Source organism: Oncorhynchus keta, chromosome 22, assembly GCF_023373465.1.
Source record: "Oncorhynchus keta strain PuntledgeMale-10-30-2019 chromosome 22, Oket_V2, whole genome shotgun sequence".
NCBI classification, from domain to species: Eukaryota; Metazoa; Chordata; class Actinopteri; order Salmoniformes; family Salmonidae; genus Oncorhynchus; species Oncorhynchus keta.
Window position 1 is genome coordinate 17,622,890 of NC_068442.1, and position 27,465 is coordinate 17,650,354.

Below are 27,465 nucleotides of genomic sequence, written 5' to 3' on the forward strand. Positions count from 1 at the left end.
TTTTGATTCCAAAACATCCGGTGATTTTGCAGAAATACTCACAATAAACATTGATAAAATATGCAAGTGTTATTCACAGAATTAAAGATAAATGTATCCTCTATGCAACCGCTGTGTCAGATTTTTAAAAAAAACTTTAAGGAAAAAGAATAATCTGAGAACGGCGCTCAGAACCCAAAGAAATAGCCGCCATTTTGGCGTCAACAGAAGCTACAAAAAAACACTATAAATATTCACTTACCTTTGAATATCTTCATCAGAAGGCAGTTCCAGGAATACCAGTTCGACAATAAATGACTGATTTGTTCCATGAAGTTCCAAAAAGCACATAATTTAGCCTGTTCAGCCCAGCATTCATCGTCAAAAAGCACAAGCAATTCCTCCAGACAAAAACTCAAAATGTTCCGTTACAGGTCGTAGAAAAGGTCAAATGATGTATGCAATCCATATTTAGGATGTTTTAAACATTAATCTGCAATAAGGTTCCAACTGGAGAATTTCATTGTCTGAAGAAAGGCATTGGAACTCAAGAACACTCTCTAGTGACCGCGCGCAGAGACCGAGGCTTTCTGCCAGACCACCCACTCAAAGAGCTATTATGAGCCCCACCTTTATAGTAGAATCATACAAACAGAATCTAAAGACGGTGACATCTTGTGGAAGCCCTAGGAAGTGCATTCTCATCCATATCTAAGATGGACATCCAATGGCACTGTTTTCTAAATTGAGTTTTCACTTCCTGTTTGGATTTCTTCTCAGGTTTGTGTCTGCCATATGAGTTCTGTTATACTCACAGACATAATTCAAACAGTTTTAGAAACTTCAGAGTGTTTTCTATCCACCAGTAATAATAACATGCATATATTCTGGGAATATCTGGGAAAGAGTAGGAGGCAGTTTACTCTGGGCACGCCTTTCATCCAAAAGTGAAAATGTTGCCCCCTAGCCCCATCTTTAAGTCATACCACAAATTCTCAATAGGATTGCATTCTGGGCTTTGACTAGGCCATTCGAAGACATTTAAATGTTACTCCTTAAACCACTCGAGTGTTGCTTTAGCAGTATGCTTAGGGTCATTGTCCTGCTGGAAGGTGATCCTCCATCCCAGTTTCAAATCTCTGGAATGTCCTTGTATTTAGCACCATCCATCATTCCTTCAATTCGGACCAGTTTCCCAGTCCCTGCCGATGAAAAACATCCCAACAGCATGATTCTGCCACCACCATGCTTCACTGCGGAGATGGTGTTCTCGGAGTGATGAGAGGTGTTGGGTTTGCGCCAGACATAGCATTTTCCTTGATGGCCATAATGCTCAATTTTAGTCTCATCTAGCCAGAGTACCTTCTTCCATATGTTTAAGGAGTCTCCCACATATCTTTTGGCAAACACCAGACGTGTTTGCTTATTTTTTTATTAAGAAATGGCTTGTTTCTGGAGGACTCTTCATTGATGCTCAACTATTTGCAGTATACAGCTTAAAGTGGTCCTATGGACAGATACTTCAATCTCTGTTGTGGAGCTTTGAAACTCCTTCAGGATTATTAATGCCCTCCTTGCCTGGTCCGTGAGTTTTGGTCGGCGGCCCTCTCTTGGCAGGTTTGTTTTGGTGCCATATTCTTTCTATTTTTTTTAATAATGGATTTATTGGTGCTCCATGGGATGTTCAAAGTTTCTGATATGCTTTTATAACCCAACCCTGATCTGAACTTCACAACTTTATCCTTGACCTGTTTGGAGAGCTCCTTGGTCTTCATGGTGCTGCTTGCTTGGTGGGGCCCCTTGCTTAGTGGTGTTGCAGACTCTGGGGCCTTTCAGAGCAGGTGTATATCTACTGAGATCATGTGACAGATCATGTAACACTTAGATTGCACACAGGTGGACTTTATTTATTAACTAATTATTTGACTTCTAAAGGAGATTGGTTGCGCTAGATCTTATCTAGGGGCTTCATAGCAAATGGGGGTGAATACATATGCACACCATTTTTCTGTTTGAGATCTTTTTGAATTTTTTTAACAAGTAATTATTTCATTTCACTTTTGGACTATTTGGACTATTTTGTGTATGTCCATTGAATTGGATGTGTCTCAATCCACGGCATTCACCTATGTCACACTTTCACATCTGCAGTGATAGGCGACAGAGTTAGCGCGGTGTTTGTCAGACCATGAGACATCCCTAAAATCGTTCTTCTCACAAAATCATCTGTAGCGTTCGAACGGTTTGGTCTACAAACTATTATGAACCCTCAATGGAAAGATGAGACTCTCAATTGTTTCAATTGTTTTGACACAGGCCTCAAGACTTGTCTGGTTCCCAGTACCAGTTGAAAAAAAGCAATGGAAGTATTTATGGAGAAAGTTTAGTGCCAACAATAAGGGGTTAAATGCATGTAAGAAAATGTATATACATGTACAAAGTGTATTTATATCTTTCCTGATCTTCATTATATCTCTCAGAACAAACTTCCTTTAGATTTCTTTGGGGTACTAGCGATTGTTCGATGTAATAGCAAGCAGTAAGGCCAAATAAAAATGTTAATCAAATATAATTTTTGTACCAAAAAAAATCCATATATCTAATTAGAACCCCTAAACTCCCCTCCCCTTGCTTAGACAGGGCTTAGGCTCTTATGTGTTAATGCATCCAATGTGAAACGTGATAACTACAGTATCCTTAACTATCCTAGAAAACTAGCTGACAGGCAGACACTGGAGCAGTTTCTGAGTGACAGAGTGAGTGCTTTGCATAAGCACTGTGATGGTGTTTTTTGTGCTTGAAACATAAAATACATTATTAACTAGTTCCCAAATAAATAAATAAAAATGTATTCCCTTTTTAAATCTAGAGATCACTTTTGTTACCGTTTTTTGAAAAATGTTATTTTCCCAGTTTCAGTTCTGTTCCCTGAACTGATTCCAAACACTGCTGACAAGTGCATATTTGTGAATACTGTCACTGTTATCGACATGTGTTCGATATGTAGCATTCTGAGCAATATGTAGGAAGAAACAGTAAAGTAGATAATGTACACAGAATACCATACAATGTTCTCAGTGGAAAAATGTTCTAAGTGGAAAATCAACCAACTGGTTTTAATGTACAGTAGTTATGTGGGTTAATGTCTACATATATTGGTTCTATGCCCCTGAGTTGCACAATCTCTGATCAGCATGAGAGCAAAACACGTCTCTGTCATGTTCCAGAAATAACTCTTATTGATGATGTAAGCCCAGTATTGACAGGAATAACCACTTGGGCGACATGCTCTACTCCATGTGCAGTCTCTTATCAAACTTACAGTTCATTTTGAATTATTGTGACTTTCTTTCCCCTGTGTAGACTGATGCAGTGGAGCATTGGAACCAATTTCATCAGTCAAAAACAGGGCCTAACATACCAGTATCCCAGGCTCACGGCCTTGAGCAGGAAAAGCTGGTTTGTGCAGCGAGCTTAGAGCAAGTCAACCACAGGAGAATTGGTTTGCTTTGTGCATGGTTCACACTGCACACAGCATATGTATGTATTTCTCTCCATTTCAATTTGTGAAATGTGCTGTTCAGTGCCTCAGATTCAAAGCGTTGGTCTAAAATAGAACAACAAACTTCAAGGGTGGGGATTTGTTCCAGGTGCTTAGAGATCCTCTCTCTGGTAATGTTGGAGACGATTGCTTCACAAAACATCTCAAATCAGTATAACAATGTGCCCTTACAATCTCACGCATTTACATAATTAGTATGTGCTGCATTGATGAGCTATGCATTATGTTATGAGATGTGCCTTTTTTAAATGTACATTCTATGCCAGATTGGGTATTTCTTGTGTTCTATCAATTCAAATATAGTGTGTATGTGTGTGTGCCTGCTTGTGTGTGTGTGTCTGCTTTGAGTGTATATTCTGAGTATTCTCTGTGTGCTTTGCTATCATAGATTCCAAGATGTGTATAACAGCCCAGCCCAGTGGAAGCAGATAAAGCTGAGTCCTGCGTGCCTCCATTCCTCCTTAGACCCCAGCCTCTTCGGCCCCATCGACTGGTTCCATGTCCCTGCAGAGAGCCTTGTTGCATCCTTTCTTTCTCACCAGCAGCACACAATATATGATCAATGTGTCAGTTTGTGTTGATGTAAACATAGCAGCAAGCCTGGCATTTCACGATTTTAGGGGCAAGGCCATTTGGCGTACAAGAGGTGCCTAATCTGCCAGGACATCTGCTAGGTTACAGAGGCCAATTACCAAAATAGTCAATTAAATTGATTTGAAAACTGAAAAACACTAGCTATTCTGTTAAGAAAAACAAAAGTGTATGTAAATGTACATAAGTAATTAGCCTACATGCCACAACATACAGTTGAAGTCTTAAGTTTACATGCACCTTAGCCAAATACATTTAAACTCAGTTTTTCACAATTCTTGACATTTAATCATAGTAAAATTTCCCAACTTTGGAAGTTTGTTGGGGTCATTCAGATTGCTTGGCATCTTCACAAGATCCTCCTGCTGTTGTTCTGCGATTGATTTGCGCTTTTCGCACCAAAGTACGTTCATGTCTAGGAGACAGAACCCATCTCCTTCCTGATCAGTATGATGCCTGCCTGGTCCCATGGTGGGTATACTTGCGTACTATTGTTTGTACAGATGAACGTGGTACCTTCAGGCATTTGGAAATTGCTCCCAAGGATGAACCAGACTTGTGTAGGTCTACAATTTTATTCTGAGGTCTTGACTGATTTATTTGGATTTTCCCATGATGTCAAGCAAAGAGGCACTGCGTTTGAAGGTAGGCTTTGAAAACCATCCATAAGTACAGCTCCAATCAGAAGCTTCTAAAGCCATGACATAATTTTCTGGAATTTTCCGAGCTGTTTAAAGGCACAGTCAACTTAGTTAGTGTATGTAAACTTCTGACTCAAAAATGACTTGTGTCTTTTACAAAGTAGTAAACATCCTAGATTGATTCTATACCTAGTTTGACAAGTTTCTACGACCTGTAATATAACCTTTTGAACATTTCGTCCGACGTTCGGCTGGACCTGAACGTGCATTGGGATTTGTTTACCAAACGCCCTAACAAAAGAACCTATTTGGACATAAATTCCTGGGAGTGCATTCTGATGAAGATCATCAAAGGTAAGTGAATATTTTTATGCTATTTCTGACTAATGTTGACTGCGCAACAGTATTTTCATCAACATTTCTAATGAGTATTTCTGTAAATTTATGTGGCTCTGCATAATCACTGCATGTTTTGGAACTATTGAACATAACACGCCAATGTAAAATGCGATTTTTGGATATAAATATGAACTTTACCGAACAAAACATACATGTATTGTGTAACATGAAGTCCTATGAGTGTCATTCGATGAAGATCAGCAAAGGGTAGTGATTCATTTTATGGCTGGGTTTTTCTGTGACTTGTTGGTGACCTAGCAATCGTTTGTGGAGCTTTCGCTGTAAAGCATTTTTGAAATCCGACACTGTGGCTGGATTAATGAGAATGTTACCTTTAGAATGGTGCCTAGTACTTGTATGTTTGAGAAATTGTATTTATGAGATTTATGTTGATTTGTATTTGGCAGACTGCAATTTCAATGGCTGTTGGCGAGGAGTTCCCAGACAGGTTAATAATTGTAAAACGGTTAGTTAGACACGTGTTCATTATAGTCATACTGAGTGGTGATGCAAGGCTCACTACCTTGTCTAAATCCTCCAGAGACACAGGGTATGATGCATTCATTCACAAATTATTATGCAGTCAGACTGATTAATATAGTTTAGTATTGAACATAATATTCATTCAACCACATAATGGTGACCCCTCATCCTCAGTCGATGGGGATTCCACCAACCAACACCTACATGCACTTTGAAACCGGGTCAACACAATTTCCCACTCTGGGAGCAATGCGAACCTTAGGTCAGGGTTTTTGGCCTGGTTACACGTATATTGAACAACACAGACACTTTTCAGCATGTTTAGTTGTATCTGTATGAAAATAATTATGACGCAGTTGCCTCTTTTACAATGGGAATTTTCACCAATTTGTGGCCGTGGCAGAGGGCTATTCCTTCTTATGACATGAAAACTGACCCGGAGTATACCAACCACTGCATCAGGATGACTAACATCCAGCAGCTCTCCGATGCAAAGCTCTCTTAGAAGCTGTCCACAGAAAACAAGAGGAGATGGACTAACATACTAAAAGCTTAGTAGAACAACAAGGCAGTTGTTCCTGAGAAATGGCGCCCAGCTGAGACCCTGGCGTTAGCTATTTCACTAATTGTACACTGAACGGAAATGTGCATCATAAATAAATAACAGTCGATGTGTCAAAAAAACATGTAATTGTGGTTTCTATTCTGATCTGCTGTATCGATGCTTTTGCTACAATGCTTCAGGGCAATAAAACATGAGAGTTTACTATATTATTTTGAGGTAACCTACATCATATAAGAGGTAGCCTATTATTATGCATAGACCTGAGCTGGACAGCTCCCCTATACATCATTTCGATATGGCTTTCAATTTGCCTATGCATAGACATGCACTGTTTTCAGAACCATGGACAGCGTCTCTATAAGACAAAGTTCTGGAACTATCAACCAGCGCTTGGGCACTTTTGCTTTACATGGCAGTCAATACAAATAGAACTAACGACCAGTTAACCCTCGCAAGTCTGCCGCCCCAGGCGGCGTCCCTAGCTGCGTCCTCAGGGCATGCGCAGAACAGCTGGCTGGTGTGTTAACAGACATTATTAATCAATCCCAGTCTGCTATTCCCACATGCTTCAAGAGGGCCACCATTGTTTCAGTTCCCAAGAAAGCTAAGGTAACTGAGCTAAATGACGATCGCTCCGTAGCACTCATCTCTGTCATCGTGAAGTACTTTGGGAGACTAGTCAAGGATCATATCACCTCCACCCTACCTGACACCCTAGACCCACACAAATTTGCTTACCGCCTCAATAGGTCAACAGACAACGCAATCACAATCACACTTCACACTGCACACTGCCCTAACCCATCTGGACAAGAGAAATACCTATGTAAGAATGTTGTTCACCCTCCAAACTCGTCATTAAGCTCGAGACCCTGGGTCTCGACCACTCCCTATGCAACTGGGTCCTGGACTTCCTGACAGGCCGCCCCCAGGTGGTGAGGGTAGGAAACAACATCTCCACCCCGCTGATCCTCAACACTGGAGCCCCAAATGGGTGTGTTTGCAGCCCTCTCCTGTACTCCCTGTTCACCCACGACTGCGTGGCCATGCACTCCTCCAACTCCATCAAGTTTGCATACGACACTACAGTGGTAGGCTTGATTACCAACAACGACGAGACGGTCTACAGGGAGGAGGTGAGGGCCCTCGGAGTGTGGTGTCAGGAAAATAACCTAATACTACACGTCAACAAAACAAAGGAGATGATCGTGGACTTCAGGAAACAGCAGAGGGAGCTGCCCCTAAATCCACAACGACGGGACAGTAGTGGAGAAGGTGGAAAGTTAAGTTCCTTGGGGTACACATCATGGACAAACTGAAATGGTCCACCCACACAGGCAGCATGGTGAAGAAGGTGCAGCAGCGCCTCTTCAACCTCAAGAGGCTGAAGAAATTCGGCTTGCCACCAAAACACTCACACACTTTTACAGATGCACTACCGAGAGCATCCTGTCGGGCTGTATCACCGCCTGGTATGGCAACTGCTTCTCCCACAACCGTAGGGCTATCCAGACGGTAGTGAGGTCTGCACAACGCATCACCGGGGGAAAACTACCTGCTCTCCAGGACACCTACACCACCCGATGTCACACTAAGGCCAAAAAGATCATCAAGGACAACAACCACCTGAGCCACTGCCTATTCACTCTTCTCATCCAGAAGGCGAGGTCAGTACAGGTGCATCAAAGCTGGGACCAAGAGACTGAAAAATAGCTTCTATCTCAAGGCCATCAGACTGTTAAACAGCAATCACTAACATTTAGTGGCTGCTGCAAACATACTAACTCAATCTCTAGCCACTTTAATAATTAAAAATGGGATGTAATAAATGTATCACTAGTCACTTTAAACTATGCCACTTTACATAATGTTTACATACCCTACAGTACTCATCTCATATGTATATACTGTACTCTATACCATCTAATGCATCTTTCTTATGCCGTTCGGCCATAGCTCATCGACATATATTTGTATGTACATATTCTTATTCATTCCTTTACACTTGTGTGTATTAGTTAGTTGTGAAATTGTTGGAATACTTGTTAGATATTACTGCATGGTCGGAACTAGAAGCACAATCATTTTGCTACACTCGCATTAACATCTGCAAACAATGTGTATGTGACAAATACAATTTGATTTGATTTGAAAACCTACAATTGCAATTGATAACCAGTGTTAGTGAATGTAACATATATATATATATATATATATTTTTTTGATGGTCTGGGAATTAAACTAGCTTTTAATGCTGGTAACCCATTGTATAAAATCAATAATATACCTGAGTCCATGTGTTATGACATTTCTATTATGTCTGTGGTGGTCTACGACACTCGGCTTAAACTCGTGGCTATGACCACGTCACAGCCATTATGAAATGTCATAAGCCATGGCCTCATGTTATTGCTTAAAACGTGTTATTATTGCAAATGGAGAGACAATAAAAGGTGTACAAACATCAACATTAAATATTTGTTTTGTTGGATGTGCTCAGAAGAATCAATGTGAGATTAACTCGGCAGCCAAAAGTATAAAAGGAAAGTAGGCGCTGGGTGAGAATAGAATGTTAAATGTAGGGCTCGCAATTATGGCCGTGCTTTCATCGGCTGCCTCTTCAGTGGGAGGCTTGGCCCGCTAATGACCACTGTGCATTGCAACAATCTACTCAATCCACAGACCGTGTGTGTGTGTGTGTGTGTGTGTGTGTGTGTGTGTGTGTGTGTGTGTGTGTGTGTGTGTGTGTGTGTGTGTGTGTGTGTGTGTGTGTGTGTGTGTGTGTGTGTGTGTGTGTGTGTGTGTGTGTGTGTGTGTGTGTTTAGAGGGGGAGTTGGGAATAAGTGCATAAGCATTTTGCAATCTGGCACTGTACATAGACGATGGATGGGCGAAAATAATATGAATAATAGCGGGATGGATATCTCATTCATTTTCAGCATCTCACCGCTCTCCCAGTTTTTGTTAACGCTGTGTATTTGTAAAGGAACTTTCTTTGCACGCTTCAGCTTTATCTAAGGATAACCAACACACAATGATCCGGTGAGCTTCCTAACCTTTGCCTGGAGGTAAATATTCTGGTGTCATTTGGCCGTCTTGCATCCAGGGTTGCAAAGCATTACTTATTTATGTATGTCTGTCTGCTTTAGGTAAAATGCGAGTCATGTGCCGCCATTGAGCAATCATTTCCATTTTAATAGTGTGTCTGAATGAGAATGAGTGATAAAGGTGACATTCTTGTGTTGCTTAAACTGACACCATTTAAATATTATAAGCCAGGGCCCTACTACACTTCCTCGAGAGTTACCATCCTGTAGGTTTTCATTCCAAACCTAATATAGCACATCTGATTCTAATAATTAGCTGGTTTATAAGAGGAATCAGGTTAGTTGCAACTGGGGGAGTGAAACCCTACAGGAGTGTTGCTCTGCAGGAACAGGGTTGGAGAGCCCTGTTATAAACTGACCTCTGGGATGGTTTGTGATGAATGGTGGATGTTATCAAAGCCATTGCTATTAATTGGCCTCCATGCATTCTTTAAGGTGAGACACATTCAATGTGTCTTCGGATATATATTTATGATTAGAGATTTTTAAATATATCTGGTTAAAATGTATTTTTCCATGTAAGATACAGCAATATTAGTTTCTTATAAGCTATAATTAGTTATAAGCTATAATGATCCAGTACAGTTAACAATAATTGGCATCTGAAAATGTCTAATAGCCTAAGTAACTAACAATGTCACACAGTATGCAATCAAAGGCAGTATGCAATCAAATAATGAGTAAACATCATAGGTGCATAACATAAAGTAGGAACATATCAAATAAAGTGTTGAAATGTAAAAAGTTATAAAATTACTAAATCAAATTGAATGCAAAATGCCAAAAACACCAAACATAAAACTGTGAAAACCATCACTCTTCAGTATGAACAGATTCTGAAAAACCTACTTTGCACATGAAGAACCCCTGCTTACTTCCCCCAAAACATAATTAATCAATACATTCAATGCTAGTTCCATTCGATCCACTTCAGCTCCTCACTGAATTACACGAGAAGCATCCGAAGGAGTCAGTCAGATAGTGAATCTTCAGAAAGCATGAATGAGCTCAACAATGACAAAACAGCCAGCTAACATTCTCAATCATTACACAAACACCTGGGATGCATAGGAGGCTGGTGGGAGGAGCTATAAGAGGACAGGCTCATTGTAACGGCTGGAATAGAATAAATGGAATGATATCAAACACCTTTGACTTCTTTCCATTTATTTAATCCCAGCCATTACAATGAGCCCATACTCCTATAACTCCTCCCACCAGCCTTGTCTGCTGGGATGCAAGGCAGGCAAGAGGAACCTAGCCATGGTCTCCCAGGGACAGCCAGACACAGCTTTGCCACTCCAGTGACCATCTAAATTTCCTGCTGGAGCTGAATTGTTTGAAATCTTTTTCCTTCAAGTCCCCTTGTGTTTATGCTAGAGAGTTACCGTGGCATCAGCCTACAGTGGCTGCAGCTCAATCCCCTCTTTCCGCCGATATAAAGTGTGTGTCTATTCCATAACCTGGGGCTTGTGAAAGTGGTGTTTTCTACACGTGAGGCAATCCAGATGAGAAAATTGTCAATAAATTATCTGTAAAATCCTAGCAACCCCATCAAAGGATGAGACTCTCATGAACACGACACTGTCATTTGTTTTGCTCTACGACATCCACACGCTTTACGGCCGTCGTTTAAACTTTCAGATGCCCACTGTCGTGGAAATGTCCTCTATTTACCAAATCATGAGAGCAAACCACACACAAGTCAGAGTTCGTTATCAAAGTCCATCTTTAATTATATGAGCTCTATCACAACCCTGTGTCACCATCTTCCTCCTCTTCACCTGAAGAGGAGAGGCGAGAAGGATCAGAGGACCAAAATGCGGTGTGGTATGTGTTCATAGTGAAGTTTAATAAAGAGAACACTGAACACTGCAACACTATACAAAAGAGTAACAAAAACAATAAACCAATGACGACCGTGAAGCTACAAATGAGACCTGTGCTGACACAAGCCACTAACAAAGACAATCACCCACAAACAAACAGTGCAACCCAGGCTACCTAAGTATGATTCTCAATCAGAGACAACTAATGACACCTGCCTCTGATTGAGAACCATACTAGGCCGAAACATAGAAATCCCAAATCATAGAAAATCAAACATAGACTGCCCACCCAACTCACGCCCTGACCATACTAAATAAATACAAAACAAAGGAAATAAAGGTCAGAACGTGACACCCTGTGCCTCTCAGATCAATTCAGTGTCTATCAATGAATTCTCTGAGAGTCCCACACACATTGCAGCTGAGATCCTTTAATAGCAAAAGACACACATAGCCCGACAGCATAGGCATAATTTGTCGTTCAGCTTTGCTCTCTTCTCAAACTCAGAACCATAAACACATCCTCCATATTAACAGGCATATATCAAATCCATGTACGGGGCGGCAGGGTAGCCTAGTGGTTAGAGCATTGGACTAGTAACCGAAAGGTTGCAAGTTCAAATCCCAGAGCTGACAAGGTACAAAATCTGTCGTTCTGCCCCTGAACAGGCAGTTAACCCACTGTTCCTAGGCTGTCATTGAAAATAAGAATTTGTTCTTAACTGACTTGCCTAGTAAAATAAAGGTTAAAAAAAATCCTATCTTTACAAGATCACAGAGACACACTGACTGGCACACAGACATTGTGGAGCCAAGAGATACACGCTTGACCTCTCCGGCCCAAGCAACTTAGTCGTGACATAGAACAGATACTGCAACCCTGTATTATACAAAAATAACATTCTGATGAGAAGTAACTTACAAACATATGATGAATGTAAAACATCACATGTTTTATGTCACCAACCAATTCTGATTATTCCCCAACACCACAAACATTTAGCACTCACTTAAAGCTTCAGGAGAGTTGTCGGCAGAAAAAATGAATATGGTGTAAGAAGTGCCATAACCAAAGTGACTAAATGTTGGTCCATTTAAAAATAAAATCCCTGGGTTTTCTTACAAGAGAGAGAGAGAGAGAGAGAGAGAGAGAGAGAGATTGAAAGAGATTGAAAGAGATTGGAAGAGGGAGAGACACAGGGACATAGACTGACAGAGGGTGAGACTTCCTCTGCTCCTTGTGACTGCAAACCAAGGAGCACAAAATAAAATAACGAATTAAACACACTGTTAAAACATTTGGGTTGATTAATATTCATGCTCTCATCTTAAATGCCTTTTCTGTGTCTCCAGACGTGCATGTGCTCAGTTCCTTTTGTTCACTAACCATATTCGCATGATTGCTTTTTCTGTTTTTCTGTTGTTGGGAGAGACCCTGGCGTGGGGTTTAAGGCAACATTTAATCCTCTGGCACTGGGAGGAAATGGATAGGAAACAATGGGCGTGCTTGGCCCAACAGCTATTCACTGACTCCTCTCAATGTTGCTCATCCCGGCAATATTCCCAGCACCGCATTCTCAAAGGATTTGACGGTAATATGTCCCAGGAATTTCTGAAAAACCACCAACATAAATGTCTGGAATTGGAAATGTGACTCCATTTGTTGTGTAGGCTGACTCTATTTTGGATTGAATACCAGTTTTTGTTTGGGTGTATCAACAACAACGGTTGCAGTGATACCCTCTTGATACCCTGAGGACAATTTAGTTCATGTGGTAGCTAGCTATAGTTTGAATGATCACATTTAGTTTGTGTCATTCTCTGAATTACCACGTGTTGAACCTTCATTATTGAGCTTCAATTGTAGGAGCTCAGTATCATTTACTGTATGCTTGCCTCCAATGCCCTATTTTGGAAGTGAATCTTCTTAGCATAGATGGCAATTTCAGACACAAAAGAAGACTTCAAAATTGCATATTGCGAGAAAAACCACGACAACTAGAAGTCATTAGACGTCTGATATATTCACATACAGTAGTAGGATTTTGGCAATAATTCTACAAAACATTCCAGCGGCCCCTGGCTGCCTCCAGCTGTATGTGCCTTCTTTGCCCATGACATCCATGTTCTGCATAGTTAATAGTTTACCATAGCCTCTCTTCAGATAAGCAGTCTTTCCACCCTGCAGCCACATTGGTTGGCTCTTCCTGAGCGAGATGACAGCTACCTACTGAAAAATACGTCTCAACGTTCACGACTTATTTAGATTTTCCTTTTACCATGCTTATTTTCATTTTTCTCGGCCAGATTAATTTTTAAGACCGTCTTGAATAATTCAAGCTCAACTTTCAAAGTACTAAGAATGAGCTGGTTTGAACTGTTTGTCAAAGCTATAAAAAAAAAGGCTATATGAGGAGAGGGGGAAAACACAGAAAGTCTGTTTTGCTGTCTCAGACAGACAGACCTGAGATTTCTTATTAGATTGCTATGAAAGTAAATTATTTCTTCCATCTTTCCCCTTCCAAGGTTATCAGAAGTGGCCAGCACCACAGGGGCCTGTGTTTCAGCAGTGTGTGGAGGAAATGAAAGAGATGCTATCAGTATCCTCCACTGGATCACAGAGTGTGCATTCATAATGTATCCGTCAGTCCCACAATATGGTGGCTGTGTTTTAGATCTGTTAGCTATATGTTCTGATACATACAAATAGCAGTAGTGCTTCATGTACGCTATGACTGTATGTAGTATATTACTGTATGTATGCTATTACTGTATGTATACTATTACTGTACGTATTATATTACTACATGTATACTATTACTGTATGTATTATATTACTGTACGTCTGTTATTACTGTATGTATACTATTAGTGTATATATTATATTACTATACATATGCTATTACTGTACGTATACTATTACTGTATGTATACTATTACTGTATGTATGCTATTACTGTATGTATACTATTACTGTATGTATGATATGTATGCTATTACTGTACGTATGCTGTTACTGTATGTTTTATATTACTGTATGTATGCTATTACTGTATGTATAATATGTATGCTATTACTTAAGTCCAGTGCCTCGATACTCATTTGTTGTTTTAAACAAGTGTGCAGCAGACACTATGTGTAACTCCATAATTCCCATAAAATACAATGCAAATATGTCCTTATAACCCATATAGTCCTTTTAATCAAGTATCTGACTACTGTAGAATTGCAGCAACTTCATCATTGGCATCATTATTGCTAAACCAGAGCTTGTAAACGTCCTCATTGTGCCGGTGGTGGGGAGCAGGGAACAGTTGGTCCTTATTAACCTCTCTCTTCTCTGCTATCAATGATGTCAATCAGCCCATGTCGCCAGAGATTCAAGCAAAATGGAGGTAATGGGTGAGGGCTCCAAATAGAGAAGAGGAGTGTCGCAGTGGAGAGTAAGGGGTCAGAGATGGAGAGAAGCGAGCAGCTCGAGAGGGAGGTGGGGGTCACAGGTTGGATTGGAGAGAAAGGAGCATGTGGAGAAATGGATGAGACAGACATATTCCAAATGACCCCATAGCTATAATGACAGAGGAGGAAGAGAGGAGGTATGGGTTGGAAAGAAGTTGTCAGAGCAACAGTTGGTGTACATGTGCACTTATATGTTCATTTCATACACGGAAATGACAATGTTGCCAGACATTCCTTATCTTCTTCAACTTGTGAGTTGAAAGTGTAATCGTTTAAGAGAAAGGTTATTAACCTACAGATTGATGAATAGAAAGGTGTTAATTATTATAAAATGGATGAACAAAAACGAATTGTAAAAGCTTTTGGATTGTCTTGATGTGCTCTTCTCTCCCATTTCTCAAGACAGGATAAGTATTTCAAGACAGGTTGCTCAAGGCTCTTTCTTATAGCCATGCACTTAACAATACATCTATTGTACAGTACAGTGTTCTAATTGGAGCTTTTGCATTGTGGTTTGTGGATTGCTGTGTATTGTTAAAGAGGCTTAGAAATATGTTTGCTTCTTACAGTAATGGGAAACTGAAGAAAAAAACGTTTGATATGTGCACGGCACATAGGATTTAGGGGAGACCGGGGTTGGGTGTCACGCTTTTTAGTGATTAGTGAATTCATCAGCACCAGTATATCTTACAAGACAGTTTTAAATATTAAATCAAATCAAAAATCAAATTAAATTAAATTGCATTCCTCACATGACCCGAATACAACAAGTACAGACTTTACCGTGAAATGCTTATTTACTGGCCCTTTCCCAACAATGTATTTAAGAAGAAAGAAAATTAACAAATAGATAAAAGAAAATAGTAACATAAGAGTAAAATAATAATAATGAGGCTATATACTGAACAATTAGTAGCAGTACTGAGTCAGTGTACTGGGGTACGAGGTAGTTGGGTGATTGATTGAAGTAGTATGTACATGTAGGTAGGGTTTAATTAACTGTTCAGTAGTCATGGCTTTGGGGTAGAAGCTGTTCAGAAGCCTTTTGGTCACAGGCTTGGCGTTCCATTACTGCTTGCGGTGCGGTTGCAGATAGAACACTGTAACTTGGGTGGCTTGAGTCTTTGACAATTTTTACGGCCTTCCTCTGACACCGCCTGGTATGAGGGAGGTAGCTCGGCCCTGGTGACGTACTGGGCCGTATGCACCACCCTCTGTAGCAATAGTACCCACCTGATATTTGGATGAAAATTAAATATTTTTATGAAGTGAAAAAAGTAAAGCTGTCAACATTTGTGTTATGTACATTTGTTGTTGAAAATAAGGAATTATTTTTCAAACAAGAACAGGTTTGTATGTGTGCAAGTGTGTGTGAATGTATCTGACTCTCATTTGGAGTCACATGATAAAATCTTTTGACAAGCATGTCCGGACTAGACCAAATCTGAACCAATAATAGACGTGTATGTTTCACAAGTTTGGACAGCACAGTTTACATGTTTTGGTACCCTTCCCCAGATCTGTGCCTCAACACAATCCTGTCCCGGAGCTCTACGGACAATTCCTTCGACCTCACAGCTTAGTTTCTGCTCTAACATGCACTGTCGACTGTGGGACCTTATATAGACAGGTGTGCCTTTCCAAATCATGTCCAATCAATTGATTTTAACACAGGTGGACCCCAATGAAGTTGTAGAAACATCTCAAGGATTATTAATGGAAACAGGATGCACCTGAGCTCAATTTCGAGTATCATCGCAAAGGGTCTGAATACTTATGTAAAAAAGGTATTTTTGTTTCTTTTTTTTTATACATGTCACGTCCTGACCATAGAAAGCCTTTATTTTCTATGGTAGAGTAGGCCAGGGCGTGACTAGGGGTTTAGTCTAGTTTATATTTTCTATGTGGGATTCTAGTTTGTTTTTTCTATGTTGGCGTTTTAGCATGATTCCCAATTAGAGGCAGCTGGCTATCGTTGTAATTTTTCCATCTGTGTGTTATGGGATATTGTTTTGAGTTAGTGCACGTAGCATCTCGTTAGTCATGGTTCGTTGTTTGTTTGTTTATTTGTTTTGTTCTAGGTTCTTCACTTTAATAAATTATGTGGAAACCATATTGCGCTGCAGCTTGGTCCGATCATTATTACGACGAACGTGACATACATTTGCTAATAAATCTAAAAACCTGTTTTATTTTTGTCATTTTGGGGTATTGTGTGTAGATTGCTTAGGAAAAACAAATATTTGAATACATTTTAGAATTAGGCTGTAATGTAATAAAATTTGTAAAATATCAAGGGGTCTAAATATTTTCCAAAGGCACTGTATCTGTAAGGTCCCTAAGTCGAGCAGTGAATTTCAAACACCGATTCAACCAAATAGACCAGGGAGGTTTTCCAGTGACTCACAAAGAAGGGTACATATTGGTAGATATTGGTAAAAAAATATCTTTGAGATTCCGAGTCAGTGTTTAATAGTCACATGCACAGGGTTGCAGGTGAGATTGCAGAGTATAGTAAAAATTGTAGGCTTGAGCTCCAATAATTGTTTATTTTATTTAACTTGGCAGGTCAGTTAAGAACAAATTCTTAATTACAATAACGGCCGACACCGGCCAAAACCTAACCCGGACAATGCTGAGCCAATTGTGGCCGCCCTATGAAACTCCTAATCACCATTTCAGCTTCTCTGAGATGTGTACGAAGAGGAATTTGAAGTTATTGACAGTCTCCACGGTGGCTCTGTTGATGAGGATGGGGGCGTGTCCAGCCTGGTTCCCCCTGAAGTCCACAATCGGCTGCTTTGTTTTGCTAACGTTGAGGGAGAAGTTGTTCATCTGGCACCACGCGGTCAGAGTGCCTCACATTTACTACCTTTGGCCCATCTCGTCGTTGTTGGTAATCAGGCCTAATACTGTTGTGTCGTCAGCGAACTTGATGATGGAGTTGAAACTGTGTGAGGCCAAACAGTCATGGGTATACAGGGAATACAGAAGGGGACTGAGGACGCACTCATGTGGGGCCCACTTGTTGAGAATCAGTGTCGAGGAGGTAATGTTGCTTACCTTCACCACTTGGAGGAGGCCCGTCAGGATGTCCAGGACCAAGTTGTATAGGGAGGAGTTCAGACCCAGGGACATGAGCTTTGGAAGGAGCTTATAGGGCGCTGTTGTATTGAAGGCTGAGCATCCTCACATTCCCTTTGTCCAGGTGGGTAAGGGCAGTGTGCAGTGCAATGGTGATTGTGAAGCATGGTGAAGTTATTAATTACACATTGGATGGTGTTTGAATATACCCAGTCACTCCAAAGATACAGGTGTCCTTCCTAACTGTTGCCAGAGAAGAAGGAAACCCCTCAGGGATTTCAGCATGAGGCTAATGTCTACAGAGTTGCCTAACTGTGATAGGAGAAAACTGAGGATGGATCAACAACATTGTTGTTACTCCACAATACTAACCTAAATGACATAGCCAAAAGAAGGAAGCCTATACAGATTACAAATAATCCAAAACATGCATCCTGTTTGCAAAATTCTAACTAAAGTCAAACTGCAAAAAAAATATGGCAAAACAATTAAATTTTCGTCCAGAATACAAAGCCTTATGTTAGGGGCAAATCCAACACAACACATCACTGAGTACCACTCTTCATATTTTCAAGCATGGTGGTGGCTACATCATGTTATGACTATGCTTGTCATCAGCAAGGATTATGGAGTATTTTAGGAAACAAAGAAATGGAACAGATGTAAGGACAGGCAAAATCCTAGAGGAGAACCTGCTTTCCACCTGACACTGGGAGACAAATTCACATTTCAGCAGGATAATAACCTAAACCAAATATAAGTTCCCAAGTGGCCTAGTTAGGTTTTTGACTTAATAAATTGGCTTGAAAATTAGTGGCAAGACTTAAAAATGGCTGTCTAGCAATTATCAACTTGACAGCGCTTGAATATTTTTTTAAGAACATTGTGCAAATATTGTACAATCCAGGTGTGCAATGCTCTTAGAGACTTACCCAGGAAGACTCACAGCTGCAATCGCTGCCAAAGGAGATTCTAAAATGTATTGACTCAGGGATGTGCATTTCTATTCCAAAAGCATGTCATTATAGGGTATTGTGTGTGGATGGGTGAGACAAAATATATATTTCATCCATTTTGAATTAAGGCTCAAACAAAATGTGCAATAAGTCAAGACATATGAATACTTTCTGAAGGCACTGTACCTCACATACGACCCGTAATAAGACGGTTTATTAAAACGGAATATCTGATCCCATAAAGATGATTTAGCAATACTGTAATGGAAGAGACTATAGTTGACAGTAACAGAAAGGTAAAGAAATGTCTGAGAATTGTATTTGACTTAATAACACTGTAAAATGTATGAAATCCAGGCATAATATAAGACATGAAGCTCAAGTTACAATACTGGCATTAACAAAGCATCAAGTATCTATTGGTATGATCAGAGAAAGACAAACAATCCATGGCTTGTGCCATAGCCTATAGCTCTTGCGGGAGAGATAGAGAGTGAGATCTATTGGGTGAAATACCAGAGTGCAATCACAGCAGCAATATTTGTGACCTGTTGTCACAAGAAAAGGTCAACCACTGGAGAACAAACACCATTGGAAATACAACCCATATTTATGTTTATTTATTTTCCCTATTGTATTTTAACTATTTTCACATTGTTGCAACTCTCTATATAGACATAATATGACATTTGAAGTGACTTTATTCGTTTGGAACTTTTGTGGATTTAATGTTCACTGTTCATTCTTTTATAGTTTATTTCATTTTGCTTGTTATCTATCTCTGTCACACCCTGACCATAGAGAGCCCTTGGCTCACTGTTTGTGTCTTGTTTTGTTTGAAAGTTTCACTAAAATAAAGATGTGGAACTTTAATCATGCTGCGCCTTGGTCCGTCTCCACACACCCGTGACAATTTCACTTGCATTGGCAATGTTAACATGTTTCCCATGCCAATAAAGCCCCTTGAATTGAATAGTGAGAGCGAGAGAGACGTTGTGGGCTTTAGAGTTGGATAAATGTAGATCAATTGAATCAAAATTCAATACCTAAAATCTTGATTTTGGACAAAACTATCTGAATGGAATATTACTACAAAGGACTATCAAGGCTACTAGGCTACCAAGCTGCTAGTATAGAACAGACCTGGCTGCAACTTCAATTAGCATTGATGTGTGAAGTGAGATGTGTCAAAGCTCTTGAGCCTAACAATGGCAGGAGAGTTTCACAGCCTCCCCCACCGAAATGCAGAGCCCTTTGAAGCCCCCTCTCTTTGTGCAGAAGTCATTACAATAGAGTACCCCATGGATATTAAAAATAACACTGCATAGAATAAGTACAAAACGAAGCTCCTCAAGGACCATTCAGAGACACTATTTGCCTACTGCTACAAAGAGGGGAATGTAAGCAACTTAATTTTCCACACAGACCCCTGGCATGGCACAGTGCTATAAGAGCACATTGGCCCTATGTTAAGAGAGAGGTTATTGGCTCAGGGTGGAAACACAGAATACTAGACATTGAGGAAATTGAAACAACCTCTGTCAACGTGTACTAGTCTGGGACAGTAATGGTACAGGGCATCCTGAAACAGTTCCAGCGGGACATTTATGGGATAAAGAGAGAGCACAGCAGGAAAAGCTCTCTCTCTGTGATGACTCCCCCTTCCTGAGTGATTCTGATCACCTCTTCAAACTGTCCTGCAGACGAGGATAGTCAACCCCCCAGCACTGAACAAACCCAGGTCCACAACTGCAATGCTCGTCCATCATTGAGAGGGATAAATTCATAGAGCTGGAGAGAGACACTGTGGAGCTCAGAGAGCAAGTCCACACAATCCAGACAGAACAAACTCACATCCAACAAGATCTGGATGGCTGAAGGTGGAGATGGACAGCTGTCTGAGAGAGCTGGCTACACTCTGGACTGAGGTGAGAAAACTTGAGGAGAGAGAGGCACATATGGCACAGCTAATAGCAGTTAAGGAGGAGGGAGATGCACATATACAACAAATAACAGCATTGAAAGAGGAGGGAGAGAAACACATGGGACAGATAACAGCACCGAAGTAGGAGGGAGAGGAACATGTGCGACAGATAACAGCACTAAAGGGGGAGGTGAGAAAGCTGAGGTGTGACAGAGAGCAGGTAACTCCCCCAAAGAAGCCAGGAGAACAGGCAACCTCAGACCCGGACCACAGTCGGACAGACAACACAGGACACACCAACCCAACAGACCACACCCCATCCTAACAACTCCTCCTGATAGCCCTCCTGAGAACCCACACACATCCACTGAGGACACACAAATCCAGAAATTGTGCTCCTCATTGACTCAAATGGAAAATACATTCAATAGAATAAACTTTTTCCCAAATACAAAGTGGTAAACTCTGTTGCCCAAACACTAAGCATGCCCTGGAGCTGTTGTCAGAGCACAGACTAGGGTCCCCAAGCCACATCCTCATTCACACGGGCACGAATGACCTGAGGGCCCAGCAGGAAATGGTGGCCACAGCACTCAAGGGAGTGACTGAAAAAACTTATTCTACTTTCCCCAACGCACAATTGGTTATCTCCACCCTACTACCATGAAAAGACATCCGCCACAATACAGCAGGTGAATGCAAGTATTTCCTGGGACTGTGCCTCGAAACCTAATGTCTACCTGGCCCACCACTACACCCAGGACTTGAATAGCCTTTACGAACAGGTCTATCTCTACAAGGCAGCAATCCCAAAATTTGCCAGGGCCCTGAAGGACGTCAGCCACAACCGCAACCCCAGCACCTCACACGGGAGCAATAGAGCAACGGACACCCCGCCAACCAATGAGACACCCTCTCAGACCTGGTAGACCCCCTCCCGAAGGACCTGCACTGAAAGAACCTAACACTCTCAGCACACATGGGGAGGTGACAATATTCCCTCCCAAATATGTCCCCCTAGACTATGACGAAACAACCCCCAAAAAAGGGTCACAACTCCTGCAGCTCTATCATACACTCATTAGTCAATGGTAGGCTTCGAGGATAATTCATATGGTAGGTACACCTACAGCTCATCTCTTGGCAGTAGTACTGTAGATTTACTTTATCAATGACTCTCTGAGTGTTCAGTCAGCCCACCAACACCCCTATCAGATCACAGCAAAATCACAGTCTACCTGAACAGAGCAATACTCAATCATGAGGCATCAAATCCAAAGGAACTGCACAATATTAAGAAATGCTATAGATGGAAGGAACGTAGTGTAGAAACCTACCAAAAAACAATTAGGCAACAACAAAAATGTCAAGCAGACAACCTAAGAAAATGAAAAACAATGGCAAATGGTTTGATGAAGAATGCAAATACATAAGACAGAAATTGAGAAACCTATCCAACCAAAAACATAGACAAGAAAAACCTGAGTCTATGCCTTTACTATCGTGAATCACTAATACAATACAGAAATACGAAAAAAGAAGAAACAGCACATCAGAAATAATTTCAATGTAATTGAAGAATCCATAGAAATTCCTTGAAATACCATGGAAATACCATCCAACACAAAACTGAGTGAGTAATGTTCAGTCTGAACCTACTGCTGAAACCATGTAATTTGTTATATAAAGCTTAGCAAATAAGGTTACTAAGGCTACTAAGTTACCAAGCTGCTAGGACGGAACAGAACTGTCTGCATCTTCAATTAGCATTGATGTGTGAAGTGAGATGTCAAAACTCATGAGCCTAACAACGGCAGGAGAGTTTTGCAGCCTCCCCACCAAATGCAGAGGCCTTTGAAGCCCCCTCTCTTTGTGCAGAGGTCATTACAATAGAGTACCTCATGGATATTAAAAATAACACTGCACAGAATAAGCACAAAAATAAACTCCTCAAGGACCATCCAGCGACACCATTTGCTTACTGCTACTAAGAGGGGAATGTAAGCAATTTCCTTTTAACAGTATATTTGACCTTTCAGCTTACCTATCAAATCTAAAAATGTCAAGCAGACAACCTAAGAAAATGAAAAACAATGACAAATGGTTTGATGAAGAATGCAAATACCTAAGAAAGAAATTGAGAATCCTATCCAACCAAAACCATAGACAAAGAAAACCTGAGTCTACGCCTTCACTTTCATGAATTTTTAAAACAACACGGAAATAAACCATGGGAAAAGGAACAGCACGTTAGAAATCAGTTCTATCCAAAACAGAGATGTATGGATAAACCACTAATCCAATCTTTTTGACAAACAGCAAAAAATATACATGATTGAATCAAGTATTAAAGACTACCAGAACCCACTGGATTCTCCAATTACTTTTGAATGAACTACAGGACAAAATACAAACCCTCCAACCTAAAAAGGCCTTTGGTGTTGATGGTATCCTAAATGAAATGCTAAAATATACAGACAACAAATTCCAATTGGCTATACTTAAACTCTTTAGCACCATCCTTAGCTCTGGCAACTTCCCCAATATTTGGAACCAAAGGCTGACCACAACTATCCACTAAGATGGAGACAAATTTGGTCCCAATAACTACTGTGGGATATGCATCAACAGCAACCTTGGGAAAATCCTCAGCATTATCATTAACAGCAGACACATTACATTCCTCAGTAAAAACAATGTACTGAGCAAATGCTAAATTGGCTTTTTACCAAATTACCATACGACAGACCACGTATTCACCTTGCACACTAACAATGGCATTACTGCTAAGTTAACCTCCAATTAGACATCAGACCTAAAGGATTGAATGACAACGGCACCGTTACTTCTAAGAGGTGTTACAGAATGGGGGATAGAAAGAACAACACAGAGAATAATACATTCCTGAGAAGACAAAGCTTTCACATAGAGTGTAAAGTGTCACTTTGCAAGCTGGGCAGCCCTACATCCAATGCAAATATGGCTAGGGTCTATTTTTCTCCACTTCCTGTCTGACTGATGTGCCAAAAGTAAACTGCCTGTTACATGCAATTATATGCATATAATTGGTACCATTGGATAGAAAATACTTTGAAGTGTATGGAAATGTTAAAATAATGTATGAGACTATAGCACAATTGATATGGTAGGAGAAAATCCAAAGAAAAACGAACCAGATTCTTTTTGAGAGCCCATCCTCTTGCATATAACCCATAGCTTTCTATTGTAATTCCAGCTCCCATATTGCAATTCCTATGGCTTCTACTAGATCTCAACAGTCTTTGTTCAAGTTTTCAGGCTTGTTTCTTCCGAAACGAGGAATAATTTCAAGTTTTGGTACTGGGAGTCAGACTCGAAAATCAGACTGTGCGTGCAACGAAGAGGATGTGCACCTGTTTATTTTGCTATTCTATTGAACATACTTCTTTCCTTATGAAATATTATAGATTCATTACATTTTAGAGTACCTGAGGATTATATAGAAACATATTGACTTGTTTTAACAAAGTTTAGCAGTAGCTGTTTGGATTCCTTTCTCTGCATGCTGAACGTGTGGATTACTCAAGTCGATGGCGACAACGAAACAGACTTTTGGGGATATAAAGAAGGATTTTATCTAACAAAACGACCATGCTGTCACGTCTAATCAAGGTGGGTGGAATCAGGCGCAGAGAGCAGATAGCGATATAAAGTTTATTCTCCGGTGAACAAAATAAACACGGTCAACCCAAATACACACAGGGTGAAATGATCCAATACAGGATAACAGACTAACCGGAGAATAAGAAACACAATAACACCAACAGACGAAATGAATGACAAAATAAACAACCTACATTATATACCGACACTAATTAACTAAACAACACACAGGTGAAACCAATCAGACAAAACCAACAGATACACGAAAAGGGATCGGTAGTGGCTAGTAGGACGGTGACGACGACCACCGAGCACCGCCTGAACGGGCAGGAGAGCCAACCTCGGCGGAAGTCGTGACACATGCATGTTATAGCTGGGACCCTTTGGAATGCAAATCAGAGGAAGACTTTCAAAAAGTAAGTGAATATTTAAATTGCTATTTGTGATTTTATGAAGCCGGTGCTGGTTGAAAAATATGTTGATGTGGGGTGCCATCCTCAAACAATCGCATGGCATGCTTTTGCTGTAAAGCCTATTGTAATTTGGACTATGCAGTTAGATGAAAAAGACTAAGCTTTTAACTGATATAAAACACTTGTATATACCTAAGTGTTTAATATCCATAATTTGTATGATTATTTATTTGAATTGTGCGCCCTCCAATTTCACCGGAAGTTGTCGGCAGGTGTCCCGCTGACGTGACGGAACGCCTAGCCGTAAGAAGTTTTTAAGAATCAAGTTATCACACGGCTTCACCTTGTCTAGGAACTCACAAATAGGCTTGAAATAAAGCTAACCCTTTCCTCTTTTCATTACACATAGTTGTTTAAGGACACTCCCATCATACAACTATTTATTAAAGAAATAACAAGCATATGAATATTTAATTTCACCCACGAAAAATGAAAATATCCCTCTCACCGCAATGTTTTGTGATCTTGACCTGAATTGACCACATGGGTGACCACTCTTAAAGAAGAAACACATTTGTAAATTATTACACAGCTGCCCAGTTGCACTGTGAGAACCAAAACCTGGCTCCACTACTCAGCAGTTTGAGTGACAGCTCAGACAAATTTCAATTTGAACTGCAGACATGGTTTGATACCCTGGCGCCTCGAGTATTACTCTCACCCGGATCATGCTGAAAAATGAATCAATAAGACATGCTCAACAATTAATCCATGGATTGATTTCTGACTTTGGTTTAATTCAGCAACAAGCAAATATTGTTACAATCAGCAACACTGGCGATGTCTTTGGGCATGGGGTGAGTGTTGTTCATTGATAGGTTGGATAGATATGTACACGACCAGCTCTAGGAAGAGTCTTAGTGGTTCCAAACTTGTTCCATTTAATAATGATATAGGCCACTGTGTTCTTGGGGACTTTAAATACTGCATAAATTGTTTGGTACCCTTCCCCAGATCTGTGCCCCGACACAATCCTATCTCAGAGCTCTATGGACAATAGCTTCAACCTCGTGGCTTGGTTTTTGATCTGTCATGCATTATAAATGATAGCTAAGGATATGGACAAAATTCTGCCCTTTGATTTCAAATATGCAGAGGGAGTTGAAAAGATCACAGAAGGCTGTGTAAAACCCATGTCTCCGAATTACATCTTCAAACTAAGGGCAACCATGGCATCCGTGACAGAGAGGGAGAAGCGTTCATCCATGTATACAGGTAACAGTCTAGCTAGCTACGTTTTCAGTTATTTTTCTAATTTTGTCAGTCATTTTCCTTGCAAGTTAAAGTGTACTGTTAGATCACTAGCTAACGCTATGTGAATGGTCTTTGTAGTAATTTTATTTGTATCTCAGAGAACTATTTGCAATTCTAGTTATTGCCTAATGTTAGCTAGCTAGTTAACATTAAACCTAGTTGGTTATCTTTAGCTATCTTCAGATTCATGCGTGGTGGCTAGCTTCTGTATGACAATCAGTTTGTATTGGTAGTGAATGAATGTAATGAATTAATTAAATGCTTTTTACGTGTCAAATCGCCAATTGGCATCCCATCCCTGATGGGATTAATTGGCGCATAAACAAACATTACAATTCTTCACTATGGTAATTAAATGATAATTATTCTTCCGGTGTTCTCTGCATTGTGCATAGCATAAAGAGTTTCAAAAAAGTACTGTCAAAATCAATACATAATATTAAATAAGGTTATCCAAACAATAATTACATCCCTGGAACAGTAAAATAACATACATACATACATACATACATACATACATACATACATACATACATACATACATACATACATACATACATACATAGTATACAGTTGAAGTCAGAAGTTTACATACACTCAGGTTGGAGTCATTGAAACTAGTTATTTAACCACTCCACAAATTTCTTCTGTCAAACTATACTTTTGGCAAGTCGGTTAAGGACATCTACTTTGTGCATGACACAAGTAACGTTTCAAACAATTGTTTACAGACAGATTATTTCACTCATAATTCACTGTATCACAATTCCAGTGGGTCAGAAGTTTACATACAGTAAATTGACTGCTTTAAACAGCTTGGAAAATTCCCGAAAATTATTTAATGGCTTTAGAAGCTTCTGATAGGTCTTGTAATACATCCACAGGTACACCTCCAATTGGCCAATCAGTGCCTCTTTGCATGACTTCATGGGAAAATAAAAAGAAATCAGCCAAGACCTCAGAAAAAACATTGTAGACCTCGACAAGTCTGGTTCATCCTTGGGAGCAATTTCCAAACGCATGAAGGTACCACGTTCATCTATACAAACAATAGTACGCAAGTATAAACACCATGGGACCACGCAGCCGTCATACAGCTCAGGAAGGAGACACATTGTCTCCTAGAGATGAACGTACTTTGATTTAAAAAGTGCAAATCAATCCCAGAACAACAACAAAGGACCTTGTGAAGATGCTGGAGGAAATAGGTACAAAAGCTTCTATATCCACAGTAAAACGAGACCTATATCGACATAACCTGAAAGGCCGCCCAGCAAGGAAGAAGCCACTGCTCCAAAACCGCCATAAAAAAGCCAGACTATGGTTTGCAAATGCACATGGGGACAAAAAAATCGTACTTTTTGGAAAAATCTGATGAAACAAAAATAGAACTGTTTGGCCATAATGACCTTCATTATGTTTGGAGAAAAAAGGGGGAGGCTTGCAAGTCGAAGAACACCATCCCAACAGTGAAGCACGGGAGTGGCAGCATCATGTTGTGGGGGGTGCTTTGCTGC